The 24,029-nt window shown below is 35.6% G+C and overlaps 1 long non-coding RNA gene and 1 other non-coding gene across 2 annotated transcripts in view; one reads left to right on the top strand and one right to left on the bottom strand.

Moving 5' to 3' along the window:
* LOC116550594 overlaps positions 1 to 24,029 on the top strand; it is a 110,093-nt gene that overhangs the window by 62,778 nt on the left and 23,286 nt on the right. The window lies entirely within an intron of this gene.
* Positions 9,214 to 9,286, bottom strand: LOC116551111. The gene has a single exon (XR_004268727.1). It is a non-coding gene; the product is annotated as a small nucleolar RNA SNORD74 (small nucleolar RNA).

Below are 24,029 nucleotides of genomic sequence, written 5' to 3'. Positions count from 1 at the left end.
TTACATATAGAACCTGCAGATGCAGCTCATCATTGACAAATATTATGTTGATTTTGATATAAATATTTTGATGTTATTTTGATTATAATCATTTTGATATCTTTATGGCTCAAATAATTTTTCAAATTTTCCTTTAAATATCTTCAACCCTCCTTAAATATGCATTTATAAGTAAAGAAACATATTGGCTCCACCATCATGTTGGTCCACCTTCAGAACATTAAAAATAATTCATTAACATAGCCTTCTGCCTAAAGAGCTCTTCTCTAGTTTTCTTTAAAAAGTTATTTAATAAGTTGAGTTACTGTACCAGTTAAATTTTAATATATTTGAAGGCAAATCCCGTACTCTTCTTTTTTTAAGTATCTATTATGATCAATGAAATTTTTCTGTTTCATTGATTATGCCAGACTTATGTTTGCATGGTGCCTATTTCAACATTGCATTAATAGCAGTTAATATATATTGAGTGGTTAACATTTCCCAAGAACGATTCTGGCAGGTGAAGTAACTCATCTAATTCTCATCCTAATTCTTTGAGATCAGACCTATTTTACACATAAGAAAACCAAGAAGAAGGATTATTAATTTTCCCAAAACCAATCAGCTACTAAGTGGTCATGCTTTTTTTGAGCCCCCACAATCTAGTTCCAGGGCTTCATGCTTTTAACTCCCTTAGACTTCCTAAATTCATCTTCCTAAATATATGACCAAACTTGTACCCTCCTGAAAGAGTGGTATAAAGTATAAAAGAGAAAGAAAAGATTGAGCAGAGGGAATAAAGCTACGAGTATGCCAGCCAAACAAGTCACACAGTAATTTAACATAAGCCACCTAAATCCAGAGTAAAAAGCAAGGTTGGAAACACACACACTTCTTGTGATGTGAGAGGAGGATGCATACTACAGTAAGTGTTCGACTTACTATCACAGTTGGGACCGTGGACCGGTCGTAACAGGATTTGGTCGTAAGTTGAGTAGGCTATATGTACAGTTGAAATGGTGCACAAGGAGATGGTAGTGCTGCCAAAAGCTGGTCCACACTGTCGTACACCCAGCTGGGCAACGTTTGCGCTGCCAGATGCGGAGCAGTCGTGGCTGGTGATTGTGGTCATAAAGTCGAATGGTCGTAAGTTGCATAGGTGGTAAGTCGATCAATACTTGTAGTCACTTTTACAGCACCATATAGTGAGCAGAGTCCTTAGAAACATCTTAGCATCAGGTCAAGATACTGCTATTTCTCATACTGATCTTAACTGAATTTTTTGGACATTATATTTTTATAATTCTGTGAAAGGGATTCTAGGAGGACATTAAGATTGTGCAAATCCAAATATTTAGACTTCTGCTGCCTTTATTAAACAGAAAGAATTTTAAAAAGCCTAGAAAAATGTAATGAAAATGATGGTGATGTTGGTCATAATCAAGAAGAATCTTGCCAGTTTACTAGCAGCACATATAATTTACAACCTTTTGATGTCAGTGATGTTATTTTAGATCTCAGGAAACTGGAGTTTGGACAGACCAAGGGACACATAAAGTCAAAGAGCAAGCAGGTACTTGGAGCTCAATCTGCATCTAGACCCTTACTCAAAAATCTATACTCTTCATTATTACACTATAGATTTTTTTTTCTCAAATGGATATTTTGAAGGAAAATGATTACATGAGAAATTAACCATTATAGTCTCTAGTTTAGGTATGTAATTGATAATTCTGATTAAAGAAAGATCTACATGCTATCTAGCAGGTGGGTGGTAGTGCTTCTTTTATAACAGAAGCAGGGACAAATATTGAAGTTCTTATCTACTTGATCTGGCTCTACAGGAAGGGAGAAGATACCGAGGAAAACAAAAATATCCTTAGAATGCAGTTCTGGATTCATTTAAACTTGCTATTGTTGTTATTGCTGATTTTAACATGTGATAACATTTGTTTATTTGGGCTGATATAAAATACCATAGATTAGGTGGCTTAAACAACAGAAATTTGGTTTCACATAGTTATGAAGTTTAGAAGTCCTGATCAAAGGCTTTGGTTTCTGGTAAGGGCTCTCTTTCTGGCTTGCAGATGGCTGTCTTCCTATATCCTTAATGGCTTTTCCTCTATATGTGTGTGCGCAGAAAGTAAAGGAGTGAGTTTTCCATTGTCTGTTCTTATAAGGACTCTAATACTGTTGGATTAGAGTCCCATCCTTATGACATCATTTAACCTTCATTTCTTCTTTAGAGGCTCCATGCATATAGCCACAACTGGGGATTAGCGCTTCAACATGTACATTTTAAGAGGATACAAACATTCAGTCCATAACAATACGAAAGCCTCAACTTGTCCCTAGGTTTATCAGAGGCTCTCTAAAAGCTTTGTTAAACCTTGTATCATGGAATCACATTGCTGTTTGTATTCTAAATGTAAACACACACATACAGATTAGAGTTCTCAATTGCTTCCACTCTTTACCACCTCCAAGCTATTCTTGGGGCCACATTCTCTCTTTTTGGCTCCCAGGGTTTCAGGCAGAAAAGAAAGTACTATTGGTTGCCACTTCTCAAGCCCTCCAGTAACATCTACATTCAACTTTGCCTCCTCCTTCACCTTGTTAAGGATTGTAAGACCCCGTGAAAATCAAGGAAACACTTTCCTTAGAAAAAGAATGGGGAGCCCTACTCTAGAACTTCACTAATATTTCAAAGAGCAAATTCTTGAAGGGAATGGCCAAACCAATAATTTCCGCTTCTCAGAAAATACTTGTCACAGTAGAAATTGAGGTTTGATAATACGGATTCTGTCTTAAAATATGATGATTCCTTTGGACATTAATGAAAGTAAATATCACCTTAATGTTTTTATGCGATATAACTCATTAACATATTGTCTTATGAATAAAACTCATTGATTTTTATGTAGCCATGCTAAATATTAAACTCACTACTATAAAATAAGCTTATTGTTTAATTATTTCACAAAAGACCAATATATATTTGAGATCATTTTCCGTTTTCTAAAATAACTCTTTTCACATATTTGCATAAGTGCAAGTATGTCTTCAGCATCTATTAATTTACTGATTTTAAATATTTTGAGACAAATTTTTTAGGTATATTTGAAGAGTTAGTGGACTTACTATGCTTTCAGAAACAGTAGAATGCATATTATAATAAAAATGTATATCAATGCTAAAGAATAATATTGAACTTTATATTACAATTATGGTTCCAATGTGTACTTTGTAAATTTCTAAACCTTAATATCTAAATAGAATGCTATGAGGTACTGGGTTGTTTAACATAAAACTAAATTTTCTTTCTTTTGAAAATTTGTCAAATTTCTATGTCTCAAATTTGGTGGATGAGTATTATTTGAACAGCTGGTTCCTATGATTCAAATACAAAGAGTGATATCTATGGGTGTAAAGCAAATGCATGTTTTATTTATAATAGCAACTGTGTTTTAGATAAATTGAGTGAAATAATAAATTTGTATGACTTTATTATGTGAATGGTTAAGGAATGATTTTGCATTTCTTTTATTTTGCCTTTTTAAAAAAGAAATTCTGTATGTGTTTGAGAGTATATTTTGATCTTCTTAAATATTATTAACAATGTTTCTGGATATATGGTGATGGGGTTTGCATAATATTTAGTCAGATCAGATTTATTTATGTGTACTCTAGAAGTATTATTTTTAAACAGTGTTCAACTTTCTCTGACATATGCATCTGCAGGAAAAAGACGTTTACTGAAAAATACCTTGGAATTATTTGTGTGTAGCATTTAAATGTTAATGTTGTCTTATTTACCAAAATAAAATCAGAAAATAAAGATTTAATAGGGCCAGAATATTAATTAGAGTTGACGATGTAACTTTTTATTCTGCAAATAGAACAGGGTGCGTTACAGCAATCTGAAAATCTGAAGCACAAATTCAGAAAAAATTTTAAACTTTTTTACTCCTTGTTAACTCATCAAGTTGAAATGAAAGTTAAGTGCATTTAAAGGCATTTTCAGTAGAAAACAGCTTTTCTTTAGGAGCTGCTGGGAAACATCCTTTTTTTAATGAAATAGATATTGTATATTTATGATAAGGGTAAATAAATACAGATGAAGGACTTAGTTGAAAAAAATAGACTGCAAAGAATGTTACACATTCACTTGTAGGTTCTTAAGTCATTTTTTTTGTTGTTCTTTTGTTCTGTAATTGATTGCTAGCACCCCCTTTAACCCACCTTAAAGGGCAAGCAGGAAATTCATGTTTTCGTTCATCAGCCCATCCCTCTGAAAAGCGTTCGATATTAAAACAGTTTTCAAGGAGCAAAAGCAGAGGAAACAAGAGGCCCAGCTAGACTGTAGCAAGGTTAGAAGATACACGCAAGATTGCCTGCAACACACATCGGGTCTTGTTCCTGTCCAGTATTTGCATGGAGATATCAAGTTAATTAGGGTAGGACTCTGATCTTCGCTTTATATGTGACCTTTTATTATATCTGTGGTTCTCTAGTTCATATGGTGTCATAAAAGCTATGGGAAAGTCTTTCTAGTGTTTGACACAAACTGGAAAATAAATAAGCATTGATATTCCCTTTGCCTGAAGGTTTTTACAGCAGCAAAATACTGCAGAGGCAAAGTTGATATTGTGGTAGATTTGCTGCGGGTATAAGAATGTTTCTTTTGTCTTTTGGCTCCTGCTTCCCCGGATGATGATCAGGTGCGACCTAGAGAGTTGCGGAGAGGAATGGGGTATTGGTTGGGGAGGGGGTGCGGGTTGGTTCAGGAGGAGGTTACATGGCAGAATTCCCACGAATGCTGGCGAAGGATGAAAAAGATAAAGAAATCTTGTTTTTCTCAACGAGAGGATTCTCTGCATGACTTCCCCACTGTTGGGGTGATGAGCTTTCAGGCTGAGATTTTATTAACAATTCATATGGAGATTGAGGGCAGTGGAGGAGCAGATTCTCACATAAACTTGATCTGTCCATGAATGCAGTTCTCTGTTTGCCCTGACCCTGCATGGCTTAAGACATTGCCTGTGAGGCCAGTGTGCCAGACACAAAGAAAGAAATGAAAAGCAAGCACATTCCAGGAGTCTGCACAAAGGAGCCCAGCAGTTTCTAGTCGTCTCCCCAGAGAGGATCTTATCTCTGCACAGTCAAAAACCTCTAAAATGTTTATTTGTGTACTTAAAGTTTTAAAATCCATGTGGCTGTTCATTAAGCAAGAGTCTGTAGAGAGGTTTTGTTGGGTTTTAAAATTTTTGTTTTCTGAACTTGTTGAAACTGGAAAAATACTTGCAAGGGTACATATTCTGAAGTTTAGCTTTAGAAGCTACTGGCCTTGAATTGTTTTTACTTTGTCAATTGGTAGGTAGCCTGCAAAATGAGTCCTTTCCAGCTTTGGGAGAGGCCAGAACAACATCTTAAATCTTGATTTGACTTCCTAATACATCCTGACACTGCAAGCTCTGAAACTTGTGGCAGAGAGTTAATGCATGAGAGGAAACTGACATGGGATCATAAGTGGACATCCCTATGCTCATGAGTACAGATCACAGTGCTACATTCAAAAAACCATGGAAGAAGCAAGTGCAGAGAAAAGTTTGAGTGAGATGAAAGAGTGAGGGAAACTAGGAACTTCTAACGTTATAACGTTTTTGCGATTATTGGCTGTTCACTGTATCTATAAGCATTATAACAGGATAATGACAAGCTCTCAGAAAACATTTCTCTGTAGCTTAGTATAATAGGTTTTATTTTTTGACAAATGCATTGTCTGAAAGTATGACATCTTTAGGTTCAGGAGATAAAAACTTGATATACATATTTCTGCTGCTCAAATACGTGTTTCCACAGATACTTAAAATTCAGAAAATCCAGATACACAGGCTTTTGAATTTTGCATATGTGTTTAGCTGTTCAAATTGCTTCAAACTTTTATGGTTCATTAATTAAATAACCAGTAGAGGAATGCAGGCAAATGCCATTAATTATGATAGGTTTTGTTCCTTTCATTTTATAGTGGTTTTATTTCCATGAAATTAACTGTTGTACTTAGGCTAATTGTCAGTAATTGGTGACAAAATCACTTCATTGTTTTTCTATAGCATGATACTAATTAGGATCTTTGCAATATTGGCCCAGCCATGTTGTGTATTTTACCTTCTGTGTTTAGTCAGTGGTAGATAATATCAAATGCAACTTTTTAAGAGATCCATGAGATAAAACATTTCAATTAATAATTAAACAAGTCTTTTAAACAGCCTGTCATAAATTAATTTTAAAACACCAAGATTGAAGGAAGCTTTTATATTTGGTTTAGTTTGTTTCATGAGATATCAACTAATTTTCCTGATTTGAATTGAATCGTATTGGAATCATCTATGCAATATTATCATTACAAATCTCAACAGCTTAGCCACATGTATTTTTATTATTCTGTTTGTGTAAGTAATGCTAAAATTAGCATTGCTAAAAGCGCTTTTATGAGGTATCACAGAGCTGAATGGGATTGCTTTTCTTTTCATACCTGATGGTTAAATTCTCATAAGATATAGCATATTATTTGGTCTTGTTTTTAACAGTTTTTCCTGTTTCATTTTGCCACATGAGAATGTTTTTCAAAACATTGTATTTCAAATGAATATATATAAAACAGTTGAGATCATGAAAGCTTGGTTTTATGTATTTTTTTCCAACATAAAAAAATGTGTTCCATATAAGTAATAGGTTATAAAGAGAAAAAAAAAAACAATGGGAGGGTATTCTGTTTTGTGAAGTGAGGTTTAACGCCGATGGGAGAAAATATTACAACAGTACTTATTCCATTAAAACAATCACAGCCAGTACTGCTTTGCTCATTTTTTTCCTTAAAAGAATTCTTCTCAACAGATTCCCCTATGATTTTCATGAATTTGTAAGTTATAGAAGTTTTCTAATACTTTGAAGAATAGTCTTCTTGCTTCTCTTTCTTATTCTAAGATGCTTTCACCAATCAAGTGCATTTTACAGTTTATAGCCCACTGTTTTAAATGCATCTGTAATATATAACTTAGAGCAGAGTGTCTCACAATTATCCTGAAAAAAGTTTTTACAAAGCAATTAGAAAAATAATTGCCTATTAAAAGGTTAAGATTGGTTTGAGTAGGGAGAGCAGAAACTGAACTGTGAAACTGAAAGCATTCATTGTTAGAGGAAACATACGCACCAAATCCGAAATTAAAGAAAACTCACAAAATACGTATCTTGGCAAGGGGAATTGTTTGAATTTTCTAAAGCTGTCAGTCCATTTTCTCTATTTTTTTTTTTCCTGTTAAAGAGAAACTTCAAATGGAAAGCTTCACCTTTTGTATAAAGTTGAAATGTTTTATTATTGCAGGATTGTTCTACACTGTATAAAACCAGAACAATTCAATAGCTTCTGGGGGGCCAGGGGATGTGGAAACAAATGAGAATCTTTCTATCATTCTAGAATGCCCACAGCAAAGCAAAAATAAGTATAAAAATCTGTGGTCGTTTCCTTGAGAAAAAGAATCTTTTGATTACAGCAGTTATTTGAATACCCATTCAGGTTCTTTTGTAACATGTAGTAAGTGCACTTCTCCCAAAAAATACTCTTAGGGAACAAAACTCAAACATAAACTATGTTTAGATGCTGCATTTCAATATGTCACCCCATAGGATTAAGCAAAGGTTGTTTTTTTTTTTGCGTGTGCACTAAAAAATAAATTTCCCAAAGTTAATTTACATTTGTTTGTTTTTCATCTTATTGGTATATTTCCAATATGTTTTCTGATTTTTTGTCAGTTTCAAATATATAAAATGCAAAAAATAACAAGTCTGAAACTGACTTCAAATTCTAAAAGTGATAAAGTATTGTGAAAGTTACTTAGAGAAGACAATTTTTCTCTGATTTATCCTGTCATATCACAGACGCTGGAGAATGCAATAAGATGGAGTTATTTTCTCTTTCTTGAGTTTTCTGACTGTTCAAGGAAAATACCAGAAACGAAGTAGGATTCTGGTAATACTATGAGCCACTTCCATGGGCCTCTAAATCCTATAGAAAAAAAAAAAGTAAGTCTAGTTTGCTTCTTACTTGATCATACTTGACAACCATATAGACACTGCTAGGGCCATCATGAGTAGCAGGCAGTACGTTTGACTATTTTGGCCCCAGAAGTCTTTATAATTGTAATCAGTTTCTTCATCAGTCCAAGCTGTGCCAATACCCCTAATTAGGCATAGTGTCATTTTAAAAATTAAAAATAATCCACATTCAACAACATCAACAACAACCACCTCTCAGCCTAAGCTATGTCCTCTGTGTGAACTCACTCTGTGGAGCAGTTGCACCCAGCTCCTGGGCCCTGATTTACTCGGCATACTTCAGGTTAATCAAATTCCCCCACAGTGAGGTGCACACACATTTAGAGGACCAGAGCCCACTCTAATGCTAACTGATTCTGCTGTCATTTTTAATATTTTCATGAGTTTTTTTAAATGATATGTTTGTGCATAGCAGAAATAGCCTGACTTCTTACTGCTAAATAGGCTGTCCACCAACTAAATCAAAGAGCAATAAATGAAATAAAAAATTATAAGATGTAGAAAATATTTAATGCAAGATAGTTTTAGTTTCTGTTGCTCAAAAAAGTTTCACATTCCATGAAACTTGTCTTTTCCCAGGGGTTAAGCTCCTGTAGCACCTGGGAAAGTGAGCAATGACTACATTAAAAAGCGTAAAGCATAACAAAACAGTGTGATATGTTTTGTTTTTACTTATTTTGGAATGTACTAACAATTTCTTATGTCTCACAATAGAGGCATACATGTATAAAGACTTAAAACTACTCTTACTGTGTTCACATTTTCTGGGGCCTTAATGCCATGGTAGACAATATCAATCTGTAACTGGGGCAAATTTACATGACATCAGATACAAGGCCCAGCAAGTCAAAAGTGGATGAAACAGGTTCACTGATGCATGCCATGTGTCTTACCTGGCAGGCAGCCATCAGCTCCTGCTTCAGGTGACCAGTGTCTGCAGGTGAAACCAAACTGTACATTTTGCTCTTAGTGTCTTAGGATGAGTTGTTTTCAGTCATAAATAATGTTTGAAATGTAAGCTCTTTTGCTCTGGAATCCAGGAGCAACCAGCCACTAATGATCATTTTGCAAACTACTTAGTCATCTACCAGCTAAGAAAATAATGATCTCTCTCTTGTTTTTCTGTTAGAGCTGTTAGCATTCATCAACAACCTTGGATGTCCCTACCAACATAGGCTTCACGAGAGACTGTTTTTTGTTTGTTTTTTTTTTTAGTAGCAAAGATAGATTACTTAAGATTTTTTCTCCAAGTATGAACATAGAAAATATAAAATATTCAAGCTCTAAATCATGCTTTGGATATACCTTCTAATTTTCACTTTGAACTACTTGTGATAAAATGTGACATTTATATTTTGTCATATTATCCAATATAATTTTAAAAATAACAGGCACTAATATGTATCATAGTCTTACATTATTATTTAAAATAATAAAAGAATAAAGTGATATAGAATATCTATGTAGGCACATATTTTTCCATGAACGTTACATGCAATGTAAAGATGATATGTTATGAAGAAAGAACAGTCACTTATATGTAATTAAATTTCAAAATGATAAAGAAAAAAATTACTGGAAGGAAGAAAAAAATCTGCCATTCAGACAACTACATTGAAGGTTTGTTTTTATTTTTATTTTGTAATACAAACTTTTGTTCCATAATAACTTGTAATAAGCTCAAGATGTAGATTATTAAATGAATTATTACAACATATAGCCTAGAAGTAGGACCACATTGTAAACCATCGAAGGTATAACACACTAGAACAGGCCATGTGATTGTGGTTAACACACTCATACTGAGTGTAGGCAAACCTTCACCTTCTGGAATTTTACACGTGCTGTTTTGCTCTTTCGTTTACTTCTTCCTGTGATCAATACCCGGGCAAAGCCCGAGCTCTTCAGGAGGAGGTTGAGATTATAACAATGTCAGCTTTTGCTTTTAGCGGAGTGATGAGGTTATCAATAATGCATCGGAGATCTTGGGAACCTTCGACATGCACGTATCACAGCTGCCCCACATTTACTGTAGGACTTGCCGGCTTGAGCTGAGTTGTCACCGCATCTGGGTTTGAGGAGCCGTTGATGCAGTCTCAAGTAATCTTGGGCACATAGGGAAAGCTGCTGAGATTATTTAACTGAAACGTTGCATTTGAGGAGGTTATTTAGGAGTGAGAATATGTCTATGAAATTGCTTTTATTAAGAAGGCTGTTCAATATTCCTTTAATAACTTTTTGTCTCCCTAGCTCCCTCCTAATGTTTTTAAGTTTTGTTGTTTCTCTGACAAGTTTATTCATATCCTAACAGCTTGTCTGGCAGCAGGGTTCATGTTTTTTACTTGGGCTTTCTGGTCACGGTGGTGGCTGAGAGTAATGGAGAGGGGGAATAAGTGAGTGTGGAAATGCAAAGCTGTCTCTTGTTACATTTTATCGATCTCATTCTGGTGTCATTCAATTAAGACAGAAATGTGATGGATAGTCTCTGCACAGATTCCTGGGTTGCTCTCCATCCATTGCAGATAAAGCTTTTGTGTTTTATTTTGGGGGAAGGGATGGGGAAAGGGCATGGGCAAGTGGGAGAAATCAAATATGCTATGTGATCTGAATTACAAATCAATGTCTCTCTAAGGACGCTCCAAAATGTCAAACATGCCATGTTTATATTTTCACATACACAGAGTACTTCTGTTGATGTATGAGATGGGTTACTAGAATTTAAGTTGGGGTTAATTATTGTTGATTTATTTTCAAAGACCTATGAGCTAACACCACTCTTCTACCAGCTCAAGATAATTAAAAATGAGCCACATAGAAGGACACTTGAATCCAACTTATGCCATTTTGAAGTTTGCAAAAATGAGAAATTCTTTTCTCATTTTTTAATGAGACTGTGATTCTAGGCTGACCTTTTTGCAAATAGATTTTAAGGCTGATAAAATGAAAATAGTATGTCATTTTTTTTTTTAGTTTATAAACAATTCATTCTAATCATTGCCTATGTTATCAAGAAGTGTACTATTGTGAGTAAATTTCAGAATTTAGGATGGTATGAATTCTGATCCTTACTCTTGATGACGTATCTTTCCTTAACTGTATCGCTGCCTCTATTTGCTGCCAGCGTTATAACAAGGATAGTGGGAATTCATGGATGTGAGAGGCTCTAAAAGTAACAATTCATGTGAGCAGTGTTTTTAAAGACATTAAAATAGCTACTGCATATAATAAAAGCAGGATATGTTAAGCAAACTCCCTTGTCCTTCTCCAAACAATGCCAGATTCAAATTGAGCATTCATAATTTTCTAATCGAGGTTATGGCTTCTGATAATTAATCCACACTAAAAGGCAGTATGGAATAAAAACATAAGCAGGAGTTTTGATATTAGATCAATATGTTAATGTCCAGGCTCCCTTATATACTTGATATGTGACCTTGAAAAACATGCATGCAGCCTGTAGGTTAAACCTTAATTTCATTATCAGAAGAATAAATAGCATTGCTCTGAGAATTATGAGACTAAGAATATGGAAATGATTGCTCCATGCTTGTCCTGTGTACTTGGCCCATGGGAGACATCCAACACATTTAGTTTTATTCTGAATCCCCCTTTATGGTTTTGACACTGAGTAATTTGGCCCTATAATAAGCTTGCTCAGTCATTTGGGAAAGGAATGTAAGCAAAGAAAAATAATACACTTGGGTCCTACCACTGTGAGTCAAAAATCTTCCAGATCCTAATTCACAGAAGCTAATTTACCAATCTGTGTGATTTTTTTTTCATTCATTTTACTAAAAGAAATAATAATAATAATTGTCACTAAAAGCTTATCCTAAAATTTTATTTATGGAAGGCACTCAGTGTGTTCTGTCTTAATCCAGATTTATCAAAGATTTTAAACTATTATGCTTTGATCCTAAAATTAAAGAGCAGCTGCTAGTTAAAGAAGTTATTTACTAATTTTTCAAAAATTAAACAGCACTTGGAAATGATTTGGGTGGGAATTTAACTGAAAACCCACATTGTAACCCACTCAATAGTGTAGAAAACACAAAAATCTCATGCTGCTGGTATATGCCTTGTAGGTATTGTTAAAAACTATACATATATATATGAGGTGGGACCTGACTCTCTTTATTTTTACTTTTTCTTTTTATTATTATTATTATTTTATTTATTTATTTATTTTTAAAGACGGGGTTTCACCATGTTGGTCAGGCTGGTCTTGAACTCCCAACCGCAGGTGATCCTCCCGCCTTGGCCTCCAAAGTGCCTGGATTACAGACATGAGCCACCACACCCAGCCTATTTTTACTTTTTCCTTCTGAGGTTCTGCATTTTTAAATTGGATGTTTAAAGAAAACCATCATTATGAGTCAAGGCTTACCAGATATACATCAAAGTAGAATTGACATCTATTTAAGGAAAATACATCCATAAGACGTAGGTAGTATATAAAGAAGTTTTTTTACATGATCCAAACATAAGACATAATTAGAGCACGTCTGGGAAAAGAAAAGGATGTATCCTAAATATTTCACATGATTTTTTTCGATTGTCTACTTTGTTTGTGCTAAGACTGCTTAATGTATCCTTTACAAAATCACTACCAACACTTTGACTGAAGATGTAATGAGAACAAATTTCTACACTCTCACATCATCATTGTGCACTCATTAAGTATTACTGGGTAAGGAACACACCTGTGTGCTTGTGCTGGGAATTAGTGTGAATCATTTTATTCATTTCATAGAGGGCATGAATAGTACTCCTTGATGTCCCAGGATAGTTTTATAGTTTTTCCCATGTAGGGTAGGAATTGCAGTGGTATGTTTGGTCATTCTCATATCCTTTGAGCTAGTTCAGGTCTAATCTGGGTGTGGGTGCTTTTCCACTCTTTTGGATCCAAGAAGGTGCTACTGAAAAGCAACTTTCCAAGTTGTACTACATTCAACAGCTAACTGATGGAATTTCAAATATTCCATAAGGTAGGCTTTAAAAAATTACAAGTAACTATGATTTACAGAATTTACAGAAACAGAGGCTCTAGTTTGGGATCTTACCTAATACATTGTAAGTTTCAGTGTTCAGTTCCAGAAGAACATATAATCTAATCATGGTGGCAATATTGCCTCCCCTTAAATTCTTAAAAATCTGTTTTCATGGCAATTTACGAGATAGTTAAGCACCAGTTGCCGGTGATATATGTTTTTCTTTTTAAAAATTCTTTGCTGCCTGTAGTTAATATTAAAAACTTTATTGTTGTTTACATTCCATTTCTTTTTTTTTTCCCATTTATTTATTTTATTGCATTTTAGGTTTTGGGGTACATGTGAAGAACATGTAAAATTGTTGCATAGGTACACACGTGGCAGTGTGATTTGCTGCCTTCCTCCCCATCACCTACATCTGGCATTTCTCCCCTTGCTATCTCTCCCCAGCTCCCCACCCCCCACCATCCCTCCCCTATTTCCCCCCAACTGACCCCAGTGTGTAGTGCTCCCCTCCCTGTGTCCATGTGTTCTCATTGTTCAACACCCACCTAGGAGTGAGAACATGCGGTGTTTGATCTTCTGCTCTTCTGTCAGTTTGCTGAGAATCATGGCTTCCAGGTTCATCCATGTCCCTACAAAGGACCCTACAAACTCATCGTTTTTGATAGCTGCATAATATTCCATAGTGTATATGTGCCACATTTTCCCTATCCAGTCTATCATCGATGGGCATTTGGGTTGGTTCCAGGTCTTTGCTATTATAAACAGTGCTGCAATGAACATTCGTGTGCACGTGTCCTTATAGTAGAACGATTTGTAATCCTTTGGATATATACCCAGTAATGGGATTGCTGGGTCAAATGGAATTTCTATTTCTTGGTCCTTGAGGAATCGCCACACTGTCTTCCACAATGGTTGAACTAATTTACACTCCCTCCATTTCTTTATAGGCTTTCTTTCCAGTTAGAATACAAGCTTTGTAAAGTAAAAGACAATTGCAGATGATAAAGGAAGTCTGAAGTAATCATGATGACAATACTTAGTGCCCTCAAGAAACAGAAGGTTTCTATATTCTTATTTCTTATTTTTCGTTCATCAAAGAGGATTTAAAGGAAGATGTCATCACTTAGACCCTGGCAGTTCCTTCTCTTTTACACTTAAACCTCTACTTTATGTTATTGAACTAACAAGATGTTCTAGGCATTCTGTTGCAGGCAAGATATAAACAATTTCAAATTTATCAACTATATACAAGATTATGTTAAGTTTCGTAATCATTGTGTGCCTATCTTTATGTTTGCAGGATTCTGTCGAGTATCTGCCTCCATTGGCCTCTCTGTCTTTGTCTTCATATCTTTCCTGCATGGCTTTCTGGCCATAGCAACATGGTTTGAAATACTTCCTCAGCAGTCCACTACCATTTATCTCAAATAGATTATTCTTTTGAAATATCAAAGTATTTCTTAATATCTTTTTTTGTTAAAGTTTCAACCTAAGACAACTTCAAGTTGATATTCTCCAAATGAGACTCTGATTCAATAAAGTCCATTCTCTCTATTGGCTCATTCTCTCTGAATATCTCTCTGTCTTACTTTTCAAACCTTACTCATCTCTTCTCCTCTATTTGTGTTGGCAACTCTTTAGAATGCTAACATTGGAGTTTTGAATATGGTATGAATCTTAGTGGTCACGCACTTCATCTCTGTGCTTTCACAGTTGAAGGTCCGGAGGCCCAGAAAAGCTATGAGAGCTTAAATCTAAGAGGAAGTTTGGCAAAGGTCTTTTCCCTGTGGAGGCCTTTAGATGCCTTACTGAGGGTCAACCCTATCATCTTGTCTTAGAGTTTGCAGGGCAGAGTTCCTTGTCTTATTCATCTTTCTGCCCACAGTAGCTGGCACCTTGGAGGAGGCCAATGTATGCTTGAAATCTATATGCCATATCTGAAGATGTTTTTAACACATGATGAGTTAAATTTCATCTTCTCAAATGCAGATGTCCTAATTATGGATTCTGAACATGAGGAGGAATTTGAATGTTTTATAACTATGTGTTGATAATTTTCTCTTTATTGAGGTCTGTTACTCTAGAGGAAAGAGTTGGGGCCCTGTTTTTCTGTTTCTCCTCAGATCATTAATATTCTCATAATTTTTATACTAGAAGAAGGTATATCCAAGCTTATTTTCTGAGTAAGATTCTTTTTGAGAATAACTGGTGTCTGCTACACATAGGAATTTGACAAGCTGTTTTGGTAGTGTAAGTTTGAACAATATTCTGCTAGGAATAGAAGATATACCCTCAAATCACACATTGAAAAAGATATCCAGAATGAAACCAAGAAATTCTTCATGTGGATCAACCTTCTCACTATATTCCCACTGAAGTATTTTACCTCCTCTCTCATCAAAATCTGATTTATCTCTTATGGGTTTTTTGTTTTGTTGTGTTTTGTTTTCAGTCATTAATGAATATAATGTCAGCCTTTTGGCTATCACTTGAATTACATAGTTGAATATTGAACCAAATTTGTCTCTGGCCACCAGGCACAGTAAGCTTTCTAAAAGACTGACTTGTAACAGATTGAATTAAGAGTGTGGGAAAGGGAAGTGGAATTATCTGGGCAAGTTGGTCAATGAGAAGAGAGGTAAAGCAACAAAGCCATGCTGCTTTCACCTGTCACTTGGGAAAAAATAATTTTGGAGTGCTTACCCATAACTAAAGATGGCTTCAAATATAGACATGTACTTCTTGGCTTGTTTCCTGTCATGTTATATTATTTATGTTTTATTCATTCAAGCAGGTTCATAAAGAGAAAAGCTCACTGTTTTGGGCTAAGCCGAGTCCAAATGTTCCCTGACTCTGTTGCATTTGGTCAGAAAGCCTATTTGGTCATTGTACTCAAGGCTGATAAAAGTCCTTGAGGATTAACTCTCACATAATCAAATTTACAAGAAAATCAACAATAGAAAAAAGAAACCTACCATGGATAAATAGAGGACATATATACTTGTTAACTGGTCAAAACATTTTCTTCCCAGTGGAATAGTTAATTCAGGAAATCATATTAGTGTGTATATGACCATTACACTTTATAAAATCAAAATAAATTTTATACATTAATCCTAATGATTATCACCAGATAATTATCACCTGAATTTCCAGTCAAGTGAATAGGAATCAGGAGTCTCTAACATGGTTGGTGGAAAACTCCACTATCTTGTCCCATTTTTATACTCATGCAAATTATCATTGCTTATGAGTAAAATAAGTCAATGGAATGCTTGGTATCATTAAAAACAGATAAAGGTAACTAGGCAAAATATAATCACAAAAGTACAAACTAGTTAACGAAAGAATGTCACTGACAGGCATAGATGTCTGTTTTGGTCCTCTGTTTATCTATCTGTCTGTTTTTATTTTAGCAAGTAGCAGTTTAACTGCTAAGCTTCAAATGCAAGAAAAAAGAAAAAAAACCTGTGTTATTAGAGTACCTGGAATTTTTCTTCCAGATTTCACAAATATATGCAAAAAGTCCCTGAACAACTCTACTGTTTTACTCACTTTCTAAATTTTGGAAGGTAGGTTTTCTGTTTTTCTCTTATCATCAAAAACCAATCAAAGTTGTCTTATGTGAGCTCTATGTTCAGCAGAGAGTGACATAAGTATACAAAAGACCACTTTTTACCTTAAGCAATTTGCAATACAGCTAGGTAGAAATCATCTTGAAATACAAGGAAAACTAAGAATTTTAAGTCAGTTCTAAGTGCTAAGGAAGTGATGCAAACCATACCCTCTTCAGAAATTCAAAAGAGAATTTTTTTTTTTCTATGTAGCCTGGAGCAATCAGAGAAAGATTTTTGGAGGAAATGTGATTTGTGAATGGTTTTAAAAGAAAGAGACAGACAAACCAACAGAGGAAAAAAAAAATTCCAGAGAACTCTATATCTCTGCTCACAATCTCAGGACCATAGAAAAATACTTGGAGAGAATGGACCCACCAAAAATTGCCCCAGGGCATCATGGGGGTTATCTAGAGCAAAAAAAAAAAAAAAAAAAAAGACTAACATTCATTGCATGTTTGTGCTCTGGTTGACCTTAATCAGTGGTTTTATGATCCAAATGAAATTATGTCTCAATGAATAAATACTTAGCTATAATATAAAACAATAGGGGCACTTTAATATGTTGGGCAGGTGAGTGAGTGAACATATGTAGGGAAACATTATTTTCAAGTCTTGTATAAATTCATGAGAGGTACTTATCTGCCAACATCTTTTAGATCTTTTTTGATGTAGACTAAAACATTATATATTCACAATGGGAAAGAGATGTATAAAATATCATAAGAAGCAATAACATAGGCCAGGCATGGTGGCTCACGCCTGTAATCCCAGAACTTTGGGAGGCTGAGGCAGTGGATCACGAGGTCAGCAGATCCTGATTATCCTGGCTAACATGGTGAAACCCTGTCTCTACTAAAAATACAAAAAATTAGCCAGACATTCTGGCCTGTGCCCAGCTACTTGGGAGGCTGAGGCAGGAGTATCACATGAACCTGGGAAGCAGAGGTTGCAGTGAGCCAAGGTCGTACCACTGCACTCCAGCCTGGGCCACAGAGTGAGACTCTGTCTTAAAAACAAAATGCAATAACGTGTGAAACAGGCCTCATAGTTTCCCACTCATCTACCCCTGAAATCCTGCTCCTTTCCAATTTCCCGTCTCTGTAAATGGCAGCAACACTCACCCAGTATCTCAAGTGTAAAACCTAGGTGTGATACATTTCTCTTTTTTTCTGACACCCACATTCTTTCTGTCAGCAAGTCTTGCCAAGTTGACTTTCAACTCTGTTCCAGTACAGTCAGTTCTCCCTACCCCAGAACTACCGCTTTTCCTAGAGCCACTGTCATCTGCTGCAATAACCCTCTAAATGATATTTCTGTTTCCAGTCTTCTCCCCCTAAAGTTAATTTTGCTCACACCAGTTAAGATGATTTTTCAAAAATGCAAATTAGATAAAGCTTTCAATAGTCTCTCATTAGAAAAAATTTTAACTGCGTACCCTTGCCTACCTGGGTCTGCATTATGAAGCTTCTGCCTATGTGTCTGGCTTCATTTCCTACCACTCTCCACTAGCATATCATGCCCTAGCCACACTGGCCTTGAAGACGGTCCTCTAACATGCCTTAATCCTCCTAGTCTCAGAGACTTTACACTTATTCTATCTGCCTAGAATACTTAACCTTCACATAGGTTTCTCTTTGTTACATTCAGGCTACCACTAAGCATCTTCCGCCGAAAGACCTTAGCTGACCTCCCAACCATTACTTCCAATTCATTACTCTCATCTCGTTATCCTCATTTGTTAAGCATCATGGGACTTGTTACTCACATTATATATTTGTTTATTTATGTGTATTTGCTTATTGTCTTTTTCCTAATGTAAGTCCCATAATAGCAAAGACATTGTCTCTTTTGCTTATCCCCAGAATCTAGAAGAATTTAGGGCACAAAAGAAGTATTTGATAAGTATTTGTTGAATGAATTCATTAAAGAAAGTGGGACATAGTTTGGAAGACTTCTTCTGAAGGAGTGAAAAGTTATTTTTGTAGCCTGGAGGGCCTGGATTATCATCTCAGTTTAGACACATGCTTTCCTTCTGGACTTGGAGAAATCACTAAACACCTCAGTTTTCGCCTATAAAAAATGGAAATAACACGAATTATAAGTCTGGTTTGCAGAGAAAATTAGAGATAATAATCATTATAAACACAATGGTTGGCCAATAGAAGATGTTTACTGATATAATTATAAAATAGTGAATATAAGTGTAATAACTCCAGGAGACTGAGACAAGAATCGCATGAACCTGGGAGGCAAAGGTTTCAGTGAGCCGAGGTCATGCTTCTGCACAGCCTAGGCAACAGATTAAGACTCCATCAGGAAAAAAAAAAAAAAAAGAGTAATGACTCAGTGCCCCGGATTCTAGCCAGAATTCTTCACTAAAGAAACATAAAATATAAACACCCACTCCCAACCCTTCAACTCATTATCAGTGACTTCTATCAGACTCTTGAATATGCACCCTTGGGAAATGAAGTAAGAACCATAGCTTAAATAGTTTATACTCATATGGGACAAAACAATGAAAACACACCAGAGGCAACAATCTTACACTGGAAAAGAAATCAACCCAATGACCTAATGTATCTTTTTATTATTTCTTGGGAACTTGTATGTTTAATTCATAGAATTCTTTACTGTTTCTATGTTGGAATTCACTTATGTGAAAACTACACTCCTATCAACAAAATTGGACTTTAAAAAAACCCAAGGATTTTAGTACTGAAATGCTTCTGTGCAATATATTAACATTCATTGACTAGATGAATCCCCACGTGCACTTTGTGTAAATTACAAAAAGTTGCCCTTTCTTCTATGCACATGAACACATCTACCCTTGCAGGTGTAATTGGACTCATGCTTAAGGCTTGGTAAGCAAGCCTGGGCTATATTTTAGTCTCACTCACCACCTGGCCAATCTTCCTTTCACAGAGCTCAGGCCACACAACCATATGCAAGATCCTGTAAATATTAGATAATGAATACAAAGACAGAAAAAGATTCTGAATAGGGTGAACTGAAGATAGACAAAGGTCAGCTATGGCTTTCTTCAGTTGGCAATTTTTAACAGCATGTAGAATAAAAGAGACATGCAGTTTCTACAACAGAAAAGCAATTACAGGCATGTCACATTTAAATGTGGATCACTGATTATTATTGACCCAAACTCTAGAAAACATTCTTGTCCAAATAGCATGCTTGTCAGTATTTTAAACCTAAAAACTAATTTGACAAAGTTGTAGTAATGTTAGGGTAGGAAAGGGAGGAATTGATCAGGAACTGAGTAATCCCTGCTCCTTAGAGAATATCTTTAGTGTTAACTTAATTAACTTAATTCTAATGGTCTTTACTGTGTATCCTCTCCTCTGTTGGACATTTCGAGTTGTATAAAAATGTGTGGAAACAGTTTTGGACCCCATGGAAGCAATGCTTAGGAGCACCATATCAGTGTATGTATCTCTATAATACAGAACACAGTAATACAGAAGCCATGACAACAAAGGAGGCAGGTCAAAGGAAGAAAAATCTACATACTGACAGGTGAATCAGAAAAGTTGCATGGGAAAAGTGGGCTATTGCATTGGGAGCCTGTAAAGAGCAGTCCACTCTGTCATCTTAATTGGCTTGGTAAGCAGATCCTGGCTTTCCGTATTAAAGCTTGTCCTTTGAATGAATGAGAGCACTAAAACTTTCAGCTGGAGGAAAACAACATGAATAAAAAGGAAAAATGGAAGAGTGGGCCCTCTTTAGGGAACAGCAGACAATCCACTTTGGCAGGGATTTGCCGGGTGTATACATGGAAAGAAGGGGTGTGAGTTGAGGTTGGAAAGATATGAAAGTGTTCACCCGTAGACTAGATTCTAGGGGAATGTGTTGTTTTTCTATTTTCCTATTGTTTTTCAGATAATATATATCTTTTGAAGTCTTTTGAACATGATCAGGCCTATAATCTATGAAGAATGAATTGCCATATGTATGTAGAAGGTATCTTTGAGACAGGAGTGTGAGAATGGTGTGTAAGAGGATGTTCTTATGTAGTATGTAAGAGAAGCAATAAGGACTTAATGGAAGACGAAAGTGAATATAATGAAGGTGACGATGTGACACAACTTAGTGTTTAGGTGAAACAGCAACAGCAACAACAAAAGGAAACAGAAGGATTAAAGATGACTGACATTTTGTGCCTGAGTAAATGAGAAAAGGGTGTAGAGTCAACAAAGTAGGTAAAGCTAAGGGGCCTTCTTAGAACTCTGGGAATTCATTCAGTACTAATTCTTAACAAAAAGTGGAAGTTGGTCTGTAATATAAGCAGATTTTGACTGAGATTCATGATGTCTTAGCTTTTTTATAACTCTTTAAGATAACATTAATTCTTGTTTATTCATTAAGCTCAAAGTCATCTTATGAAGTCATGTATTTATGTACAGATTTCTGTTTTATCTTATGTAATGCAATCATATTTGATTTATAAATGTAAATGAACTCATGTGTTTAATCAAGAATAAAGACAAAACACTGAATAACAGCCCTTAATGCTGATATTTGAATATCTTTCTCTTTCAGAGTTTGTATACATATACCCCTTTTAAATGCCCTCGCATTGCTGATTTATAAAATTTTTATTTTGACCATTGTAACTGACATAAATGATTTTTAAAATAGCTTGCAAAAACAAAAAGAAAGCTAAAAAATTATGAGAAATTGTATTTCTGGATGTAAAATAGCAAGTTTAGTAGAGGCTGGGGATACCATCAAGAAAATGATAATGAAGATAGTAGAAACAGATCATTGGCAATTAGGATTGATGCAAATTCTCTGACATTTTTAAGGGAAAATAGTCATATCCCTGGAGGCTGGAAGAAGTGGCCAACAATTCTGCAAGGAATAGGAAACGAGATTTATGTATGGGGAAGACTTGTATATTCCACTAATAGAAAATTTTGAAGACGCTGTTTTTGGTCTGACGTCAACTCACTCTTGGACTTCCAGCTTTATTTTACTATCCATCCATGTTAAATTCCCTCATCTACCCAATTGCTCAGGCCAGAAACCCAGATGTCATACTTGACTTTTCTTTCTATAATTACCCCAATCTGATTCATCAAGGAGTGCTGTTACTTTTACCTCGAAAATATATTTTTAAACTATCCCACTCTGTTCATCTCAATTGCTACCACCATAGAATGCAACTCTCTCCTCTCACACCAGAACTATCAGAATAAGACCTCAACTGTTCTTTGGTTTTTCATCATTCTCTTTCTCTAACTTCTTTCCCATAGAGCAATCAGACTTATATTTTTAACTCATAGATCTGATAATGCCATTCTTTTCTTAAAAACTTCCAAAGTCTTTTCATTACACACAAGTTAAACTTTTAAAAAAGGTGCAAAGGTCCTGCGTTAACTGGCTGTTGCTCATCTCTCTTGATATGGTTTGTCTGTGTCCCCACCTAACGCTCATCTTGAATTGTAGTTTTCATAATCCCCACTTGTTGTGGGAGGGACCAGGTGAAGATAATTGAATCATGGGGCCAGTTTCACCTGTCCTGTTCTCGGGCTAGTGAGTTGGTTTTCACGAGATCTGATGATTTTATAAGGAGCTTCCCCTTTGGCTGGGCTCTCTTTTCTTTCCTGCTGCCGTGTGAGGAAGGACGTATTTGCTTTCCCCTTCTGCCACGATTATAAGTTTTCTGAGGCCTCCCCAGCCCTGCAGAACCGTGAGTCAATTGAACCTCTTTCCTTTATAAATTACCCAGTCTTGGGTATGTCTTTATTAGCAGTGTGAGAAGAGACTAATGTATCTCTCATCACTCCTTTGAAGGGATCTGCAGGGAAGATATTCCTGGCATGAGAAACAGAAGGGAGAACCTTCTGTCCTTCCCCACCTCAGGCTTGTATTCCACCTTCATCACCTTTTTCAGGGCAGTTTCTACTGCACAATGATTAAAGTTGCTGTGGGGTGAAGCATGGATATCAGGGAACCTCCATTTTACTGTTACTGTCTTTACTGCACTTCCCACCCTCTAGGGAGGGTGGTTTGATGCTCTTTGGATGCTTTTTGGGTGCATATTAGAGGACCTCCCTGGGAACATTTGACTGTACTTCCTTTGTGTTGGGTAATAGAGTTTCCTCTCATTGCTGTGTCATCTTCAGCTCACATTTTTAGGGATCTATTCCACACATCTTTCTCCCTTATGATGTCCATTATCCTTCCAGGTGCTCTGTTAAGAGTTTCTTTTCATGCTTAGAACTACGAATATGGTCCACAGACTATAATAATCTATTTTTGCACCAGTAAATTCTGAGAATTAAGCAGATATCAGCATTGTAGGAAGCTCTTCTTGAATCTGAAGCTGAAGCAGTTAGCTAATCCAAGTGTAACATTTACTTTGTCCAGGCAGGATTCAAAGTCAACTCCACTCTGTCTTCAAACTTCAGCTCCCCAAGTGGTCCTACTGAAATCTCTTTCATTAAAATTGAGTGGAAAGGCAGGCACAGTGCTCCCCAAAGAAATCTTCCTCAGAAAACCCTCTCACGTCTCATTTCAAGCCTCATATAGTTTCAATGTGTTCACAGCCACCTACTTTGAAATTTCAACAATGAAGCCTATCCCAAAATTCTCTTGCCACTTAATACCTCTTATATAATGGTACTCCAGTTAAATGTTTTTAATGTAAAACACTGACATATATGCAAAACAAAATCTCATATAAAGTGACAACTTTCACTCTGGTTTTAAATTGAATTATCAAATTGAATACTGAAAGAACATTTCAGTCTATAATTATTGGTACAGATGACCCATGTCAAAAGAATTATAAAAGCCAAAATATCTAATGCACTTAGAAAAGTGTCCCATCAATATTAAGTAAAAAAATTCTACACTTAAGTGTATTAAGCATTCTTTGTAGCTTTATTTTCATTTTCTACATGGTTAAACATAAATTTCCAAGAAGGGGTATATCTGTAAATTAGATTTTGAAAAGGAGCAAGGTATTTGTTTTGGGAGAAGTTTGGTAAAGGGAAGCCCCAGTTAAAAATGTCAACTATTGTATGTCCATGGTAAGTTCAAAACATATTGCTATTAATCTTGTGTTCTAATATCCAAAATTTACAGTGCTGCAATAATTTGTTTTTAAGTGGCTGTAAAAATGCAATGAAACTTGTTACTAATTATCTCACTTTGCAGAAACACCTTGCAATTTAGCTTAATAGTTGCGTTTTATTAATTTCTTATCCTGCTTTGGCCACAGCCTATTAAGAATGATCCCAACTGCCTATCCAATTTTTAGAGCATTTAATGAGTACATTTTATTTTCCCA

This window comes from Sapajus apella, unplaced genomic scaffold (assembly GCF_009761245.1).
Source record: "Sapajus apella isolate SASKATOON/1434 unplaced genomic scaffold, GSC_monkey_1.0 scaffold8, whole genome shotgun sequence".
NCBI classification, from domain to species: Eukaryota; Metazoa; Chordata; class Mammalia; order Primates; family Cebidae; genus Sapajus; species Sapajus apella.
Note: the sequence above shows the minus strand (reverse complement) of the source record. Positions and strands in the feature narration are given on the sequence as shown.